The sequence below is a fragment of the Oncorhynchus clarkii genome, chromosome 5, assembly GCF_045791955.1.
Source record: "Oncorhynchus clarkii lewisi isolate Uvic-CL-2024 chromosome 5, UVic_Ocla_1.0, whole genome shotgun sequence".
Classification (NCBI taxonomy): Eukaryota; Metazoa; Chordata; class Actinopteri; order Salmoniformes; family Salmonidae; genus Oncorhynchus; species Oncorhynchus clarkii.
This window is the reverse complement of record NC_092151.1, coordinates 89394227-89403117: the sequence shown is the minus strand read 5'-3', so window position 1 is coordinate 89403117 and position 8891 is coordinate 89394227. Positions and strand designations below refer to the sequence as shown.

General features: G+C 45.7%; 1 pseudogene; it reads left to right on the top strand.

Annotated features, from left to right (window-relative positions):
• Positions 1-314: 314 nt before the first annotated feature.
• On the top strand, positions 315-8750 carry LOC139409791 (phospholipase A and acyltransferase 4-like; annotated as a pseudogene).
• Positions 8751-8891: the final 141 nt, after the last annotated feature.

The window sequence follows — 8891 nt, the reverse complement described above, 5'->3', positions numbered from 1 at the left end:
TACTTCTGGGTGTCAGGGGAAATGTATTGAGCAAAAAGTATATTATTTTCTTTAGGAATGTAGTGGAGTAGAAGTAAAAGCAGTCAAAAATATAAATAGTAAAGTACAGTGTACACCAAAAAACTACTAAAGTAGTACTTTCAAGAATTTTTATTTGGGTACTTTACACCACTGTGTTGAAGTTCCCACAACAATAGTAAACAAACACAAAATAGGCCAACTGGGAAAAAGGCAATTTCTAGGTGGTTTAGAGTTAGAATTAGGGTTAGGTTTAGTGTTGGAGAAAATAGGTTAGTAGCCTATTACATAATTACATGTCTTCTTACCCACCTTATTCTTAGATGAAGATCGGTGACATGATTGAGATCAACAGAGGACGATACAAACACTGGGCTCTGTACATTGGACATGGATATGTCATCCATTTGGTAGTTCCAGGTATGATGTTTTTCTGGAAATGTATTTGTTGTAGCCGATATTCCAATTCCAGAATTAGCGGAGAGTGTAAACATCATTTGAAGTCAAATTGTTAACAGCACAGTAAAACTGATATCAACATGGTCGATAGTCAGAACTTTTTGAACATATTCAATCAGCTACAGCATCTGCTGTTCTCTCTGTCTCTTTAGTTCTCTCATCAAAACACACAATTACACTTACATGTGCACACTATGGTGGAAAATTACTACCCCTCCATATATGGTCGCTATGCTTGCAAGCTGGTTTAGTATGTTTCCCTCTGATTCATGTCTGAAATCATTTCTTCGTTTGAGGCCAACAACTGAAGAGAGGAACTGGTCTGGGGGCCACATCCTGGTTTCGATGCACTAAAACAGTCTACACAGCAAATCAAATGAAATTGTGTTTGTCACATGCACCGAATAAAACAGGTGTAGTCGACCTTACAGTGAAAAACTTACCTACAAACCCTTAACCAACAATACAGAATGAAAAAAAAAAGTGTTCATGTATTTACTAAAATAAACTGGAGTAAAAAATCTAGAAATTCTTTTTTTTTTAAACAAATAATTAAGGAGCAGCAATAAAAACAGTAGAGAGGCTATATACAGGGGGTACCGGTACAGAGTCAATGTGGAGACTATATACAGGGGGAACCGGTACAGAGTCAATGTGGAGGCTATATACAGGGGGTACCGGTACAGAGTCAATGTGGAGGTTATATACAGGGGGTACCGGTACAGAGTCAATGTGGAGGTTATATACAGGGGGTACCGGTACAGAGTCAATGTGGAGGTTATATACAGGGGGTACCGGTACAGAGTCAATGTGGAGGCTATATACAGGGGGTACCGGTACAGAGTCAATGTGGAGGCTATATATAGGGGGTACCGGTACAGAGTCAATGTGGAGGCTATATACAGGGGGTACCAGTACAGAGTCAATGTGGAGGTTATATACAGGAGGTACCAGTACAGAGTCAATGTGGAGGCTATATACAGGGGGTACCGGTACAGAGTCAATGTGGAGGCTATATACAGGGGGTACCGGTACATGAGTCAATGTGGAGGCTATATACAGGGGCTACCGGTACAGAGTCAATGTGGAGGTTATATACAGGGGGTACCGGTACAGAGTCAATGTGGAGAATATATACAGGGGCTACCGGTACAGAGTCAATGTGGAGGTTATATACAGGGGCTACCGGTACAGAGTCAATGTGGAGGTTATATACAGGGGCTACCGGTACAGAGTCAATGTGGAGACTATATACAGGGGGTACCGGTACAGAGTCAATGTGGAGGCTATATACAGGGGCTACCGGTACAGGAGTCCATGTGGAGGCTATATACAGAGGGTACCGATACAGGAGTCCATGTGGAGGCTATATACAGGGGGTACCGATACAGGAGTCCACGTGGAGGCTATATATAGGGGGTACCAGTACAGAGTCAATGTGGAGGCTATAAATAGGGGGTACCGGTACAGAGTCAATGTGGAGGCTATATACAGGGGGTACCTGTACAGAGTCAATGTGGAGGCTATATACAGGGGGTACCGGTACAGGAGTCAATGTGGAGGCTATATACAGGGGGTACCGGTACAAAGTCAATGTGGAGGCTATATACAGGGGGTACCGGTACAGGAGTCAATGTGGAGGCTATATACAGGGGGTACCGGTACAGAGTCAATTTGGAGGCTATATACAGGGGCTACCGGTACAGAGTCAATGTGGAGGCTATATACAGGGGCTACCGATACTGGAGTCCACGTGGAGGCTATAAACAGGGAGACCAGTACAGAGTCAATGTTGAGGCTATAAACAGGGGGTACCGGTACAGAGTCTATGCGGAGGCTATATACAGGGGGTACCAGTACAGAGTCAATGTGGAGGCTATATACAGGGGGTACCGGTACAGAGTCAATGTGGAGGCTATATACAGGGGCTACCGGTACAGGAGTCCATGTGGAGGCTATATACAGAGGGTACCGATACAGGAGTCCATGTGGAGGCTATATACAGGGGGTACCGATACAGGAGTCCACGTGGAGGCTATATATAGGGGGTACCAGTACAGAGTCAATGTGGAGGCTATAAATAGGGGGTACCGGTACAGAGTTGATGTGGAGGCTATATACAGGGGGTACCTGTACAGAGTCAATGTGGAGGCTATATACAGGGGGTACCGGTACAGGAGTCAATGTGGAGGCTATATACAGGGGGTACCGGTACAAAGTCAATGTGGAGGCTATATACAGGGGGTACCGGTACAGGAGTCAATGTGGAGGCTATATACAAGGGGTACCGGTACAGAGTCAATGTGGAGGCTATATACAGGGGCTACCGGTACAGAGTCAATGTGGAGACTATATACAGGGGGTACCGATACAGGAGTCCATGTGGAGGTTATATACAGGGGGTACCGGTACAGAGTCAATTTGGAGGCTATATACAGGGGCTACCGGTACAGAGTCAATGTGGAGGCTATATACAGGGGCTACCGATACTGGAGTCCACGTGGAGGCTATAAACAGGGAGACCAGTACAGAGTCAATGTTGAGGCTATAAACAGGGGGTACCGGTACAGAGTCTATGCGGAGGCTATATACAGGGGGTACCAGTACAGAGTCAATGTGGAGGCTATATACAGGGGGTACCGGTACAGAGTCAATGTGGAGGCTATATACAGGGGGTACCGGTACAAAGTCAATGTGGAGGCTATATACAGGGGGTACCGGTACAGGAGTCAATGTGGAGGCTATATACAAGGGGTACCGGTACAGAGTCAATGTGGAGGCTATATACAGGGGCTACCGGTACAGAGTCAATGTGGAGACTAAATACAGGGGGTACCGATACAGGAGTCCATGTGGAGGTTATATACAGGGGGTACCGATACAGGAGTCCACGTGGAGGCTATATATAGGGGGTACCAGTACAGAGTCAATGTGGAGGCTATATACAGGGGGTACCTGTACAGAGTCAATGTGGAGGCTATATACAGGGGGTACCGGTACAGAGTCAATGTGGAGGCTATATACAGGGGGTACCGGTACAGAGTCAATGTGGAGGCTACATACAGGGGGTACCGGTACATGAGTCAATGTGGAGGCTATATACAGGGGGTACCGGTACAGAGTCAATTTGGAGGCTATATACAGGGGCTACCGGTACAGAGTCAATGTGGAGGCTATATACAGGGGCTACTGATACTGGAGTCCACATGGAGGCTATAAACAGGGAGACCAGTACAGAGTCAATGTTGAGGCTATAAACAGGGGGTACCGGTACAGAGTCTATGCGGAGGCTATATACAGGGGGTACCTGTACAGAGTCAATGTGGAGGCTATATACAGGGGGCAACGGTACAGAGTCAATGTGGAGGCTATATACAGGGGGTACTGGTACAGAGTCAATGTGGAGGCTATATACAGGGGGTACCAGTACAGAGTCAATGTGGAGGCTATATACAGGGGGGTACCGGTACAGAGTCAATGTGGAGGCTATATACAGGTGATACAGGTACAGGAGTCCACGTGGAGGCTATAAACAGGGGGTACCGTTACAGAGTCAATGTGGAGGCTAAATACAGGGGGTACCGTTACAGAGTCAATGTGGAGGCTATATATAGGGGGTACCGGTACAGAGTCAATGTGGAGGCTATATACAGGGGGTACCAGTACAGAGTCAATGTGGAGGCTACATACAGGGGGTACCAGTACAGAGTCAATGTGGAGGCTATATACAGGGGGTACCGGTACAGAGTCAATGTGGAGGCTATATACAGGGGGTACCAGTACAGAGTCAATGTGGAGGCTATATACAGGGGTTCCGGTAGAGAGTCAATGTGGATGCTATATACAGGGGTACCGGTACAGGAGTCAATGTGGAGGCTATATACAGGGGCTACCGGTACAGAGTCAATGTGGAGACTATATACAGGGGGTACCGATACAGGAGTCCATGTGGAGGCTATATACAGGGGGTACCGATACAGGAGTCCACGTGGAGGCTAATTACAGGGGGTACCGGTACAAAGTCAATGTGGAGGCTATATACAGGGGGTACCGGTACAGGAGTCAATGTGGAGGCTATAGACAGGGGGTACCGGTACAGAGTCAATTTGGAGGCTATATACAGGGGCTACCGGTACAGAGTCAATGTGGAGGCTATAAACAGGGAGACCAGTACAGAGTCAATGTGGAGGCTATAAACAGGGGGTACCGGTACAGAGTCTATGCGGAGGCTATATACAGGGGGTACTGGTACAGAGTCAATGTGGAGGCTATATACAGGGGGTACCAGTACAGAGTCAATGTGGAGGCTATATACAGGGGGGTACCGGTACAGAGTCAATGTGGAGGCTATATACAGGGGCTACTGATACTGGAGTCCACATGGAGGCTATAAACAGGGAGACCAGTACAGAGTCAATGTTGAGGCTATAAACAGGGGGTACCGGTACAGAGTCTATGCGGAGGCTATATACAGGGGGTACCTGTACAGAGTCAATGTGGAGGCTATATACAGGGGGCACCGGTACAGAGTCAATGTGGAGGCTATATACAGGGGGTACTGGTACAGAGTCAATGTGGAGGCTATATACAGGGGGTACCAGTACAGAGTCAATGTGGAGGCTATATACAGGGGGGTACCGGTACAGAGTCAATGTGGAGGCTATATACAGGTGATACAGGTACAGGAGTCCACGTGGAGGCTATAAACAGGGGGTACCGTTACAGAGTCAATGTGGAGGCTAAATACAGGGGGTACCGTTACAGAGTCAATGTGGAGGCTATATATAGGGGGTACCGGTACAGAGTCAATGTGGAGGCTATATACAGGGGGTACCAGTACAGAGTCAATGTGGAGGCTACATACAGGGGGTACCAGTACAGAGTCAATGTGGAGGCTATATACAGGGGGTACCGGTACAGAGTCAATGTGGAGGCTATATACAGGGGGTACCAGTACAGAGTCAATGTGGAGGCTATATACAGGGGTTCCGGTAGAGAGTCAATGTGGATGCTATATACAGGGGTACCGGTACAGGAGTCAATGTGGAGGCTATATACAGGGGCTACCGGTACAGAGTCAATGTGGAGACTATATACAGGGGGTACCGATACAGGAGTCCATGTGGAGGCTATATACAGGGGGTACCGATACAGGAGTCCACGTGGAGGCTAATTACAGGGGGTACCGGTACAAAGTCAATGTGGAGGCTATATACAGGGGGTACCGGTACAGGAGTCAATGTGGAGGCTATAGACAGGGGGTACCGGTACAGAGTCAATTTGGAGGCTATATACAGGGGCTACCGGTACAGAGTCAATGTGGAGGCTATAAACAGGGAGACCAGTACAGAGTCAATGTGGAGGCTATAAACAGGGGGTACCGGTACAGAGTCTATGCGGAGGCTATATACAGGGGGTACTGGTACAGAGTCAATGTGGAGGCTATATACAGGGGGTACCAGTACAGAGTCAATGTGGAGGCTATATACAGGGGGGTACCGGTACAGAGTCAATGTGGAGGCTATATACAGGTGATACAGGTACAGGAGTCCACGTGGAGGCTATAAACAGGGGTACCGTTACAGAGTCAATGTGGAGGCTAAATACAGGGGGTACCGTTACAGAGTCAATGTGGAGGCTATATACAGTTGGTACTGGTACAGAGTCAATGTGGAGAATATATACAGGGGGGTACCGGTACAGATTCAATGTGGAGACTATATACAGGGGGTACCGGTACAGAGTCAATGTGGAGGCTATGTACAGGTGGTACTGGTACAGAGTCAATGTGGAGACTACAGTGCCTTGCGAAAGTATTCGGCCCCCTTGAACTTTGCGACCTTTTGCCACATTTCAGGCTTCAAACATAAAGATATAAAACTGTATTTTTTTGTGAAGAATCAACAACAAGTGGGACACAATCATGAAGTGGAACAACATTTATTGGATATTTCAAACTTTTTTAACAAATCAAAAACTGAAAAATTGGGCGTGCAAAATTATTCAGCCCCCTTAAGTTAATACTTTGTAGCGCCACCTTTTGCTGCGGTTACAGCTGTAAGTCGCTTGGGGTATGTCTCTATCAGTTTTGCACATCGAGAGACTGAAATTTTTTCCCATTCCTCCTTGCAAAACAGCTCGAGCTCAGTGAGGTTGGATGGAGAGCATTTGTGAACAGCAGTTTTCAGTTCTTTCCACAGATTCTCGATTGGATTCAGGTCTGGACTTTGACTTGGCCATTCTAACACCTGGATATGTTTATTTTTGAACCATTTCATTGTAGATTTTGCTTTATGTTTTGGATCATTGTCTTGTTGGAAGACAAATCTCCGTCCCAGTCTCAGGTCTTTTGCAGACTCCATCAGGTTTTCTTCCAGAATGGTCCTGTATTTGGCTCCATCCATCTTCCCATCAATTTTAACCATCTTCCCTGTCCCTGCTGAAGAAAAGCAGGCCCAAACCATGATGCTGCCACCACCATGTTTGACAGTGGGGATGGTGTGTTCAGCTGTGTTGCTTTTACGCCAAACATAACGTTTTGCATTGTTGCCAAAAAGTTCAATTTTGGTTTCATCTGACCAGAGCACCTTCTTCCACATGTTTGGTGTGTCTCCCAGGTGGCTTGTGGCAAACTTTAAACAACACTTTTTATGGATATCTTTAAGAAATGGCTTTCTTCTTGCCACTCTTCCATAAAGGCCAGATTTGTGCAATATACGACTGATTGTTGTCCTATGGACAGAGTCTCCCACCTCAGCTGTAGATCTCTGCAGTTCATCCAGAGTGATCATGGGCCTCTTGGCTGCATCTCTGATCAGTCTTCTCCTTGTATGAGCTGAACGTTTAGAGGGACGGCCAGGTCTTGGTAGATTTGCAGTGGTCTGATACTCCTTCCATTTCAATATTATCGCTTGCACAGTGCTCCTTGGGATGTTTAAAGCTTGGGAAATCTTTTTGTATCCAAATCCGGCTTTAAACTTCTTACTAACAGTATCTCGGACCTGCCTGGAGTGTTCCTTGTTTTTCATGATGTTCTCTGCGCTTTTAACGGACCTCTGAGACTATCACAGTGCAGGTGCATTTATACGGAGACTTGATTACACACAGGTGGATTGTATTTATCATCATTAGTCATTTAGGTCAACATTGGATCATTCAGAGATCTTCACTGAACTTCTGGAGAGAGTTTGCTGCACTGAAAGTAAAGGGGCTGAATAATTTTGCACGCCCAATTTTTCAGTTTTTGATTTGTTAAAAAAGTTTGAAATATCCAATAAATGTCGTTCCACTTCATGATTGTGTCCCACTTGTTGTTGATTCTTCACAAAAAAATACAGTTGTATATCTTTATGTTTGAAGCCTGAAATGTGTCAAAAGGTTGCAAAGTTCAAGGGGGCCGAATACTTTCGCAAGGCACTGTATATACAGGGGGTACCGGTACAGAGTCAATGTGGAGGCTATATACAGGTGGTACTGGTACAGAGTCAATGTGGAGACTATATACAGGGGGTACCGGTATAGAGTCAATGTGGAGGCTATGTACAGGGTGTTACAGTACAGAGTCAATGTGGAGACTATATACAGGGGGTACCTGTACAGAGTCAATGTGGAGGCTATATACAGGTGGTACTGGTACAGAGTCAATGTGGAGGCTATATACAGGTGGTACCAGTACAGAGTCAATGTGAAGGGGTACATTTCAGTTGAGGTAATATGTACATGTAGGTAGAGGTAAAGTGACTATGAAAGGATAATAAACAGAGAATAGCAGTGTGTTCAGGTGGATGTTGACCGCTCCATTATTAAAATTCTTATTGATAAAGTTTGACAACACACAAACCTTGTCCTTTTCTCCTGTTTTATAGATGGGTCTTCAGGTTTCTGGAGTGCTTTCTCATCCAGCTCACCCAGTGTTTCCTGTAAAGGCATGATTACAATAGATACATTAATGGATGTGGCAGCAGGGGATCCTTGCAAAATATACAACTACTTGGATGACGAGTACAATCCAAGGAGGACTGAAGTCATTATGGGGGAAGTGGACAAAATGAGAGGCTTCACAATAAAATATGACCTCCTTGGACAGAACTGCGAGCATTTTGTTACTTTCCTCCGTTATGGCAAATCAGAGTCCAAACAGGTAGCCATGACAGTATAATGAGAGAATATTCTAATTAATGCTTTGCTTGATGAGATGCACTCCATATTCATTTGTTTTCTGCTTGTCTTTTTCCTTGTAGTCAGATGACTTCATGAAAAAGTTGCTTGGTTGAGTGGCCGCTGTTGCAGCAATCAAAGTTATGAAATAGGTACCTTGGGTTTCATGAGTCCATGGAGAATGCCAGTGATGCAAAATGTTGTTTATAGCCAAATGAATAAAGGCCTATCTTAAAGACCAATGTGGTTGTGTTGTC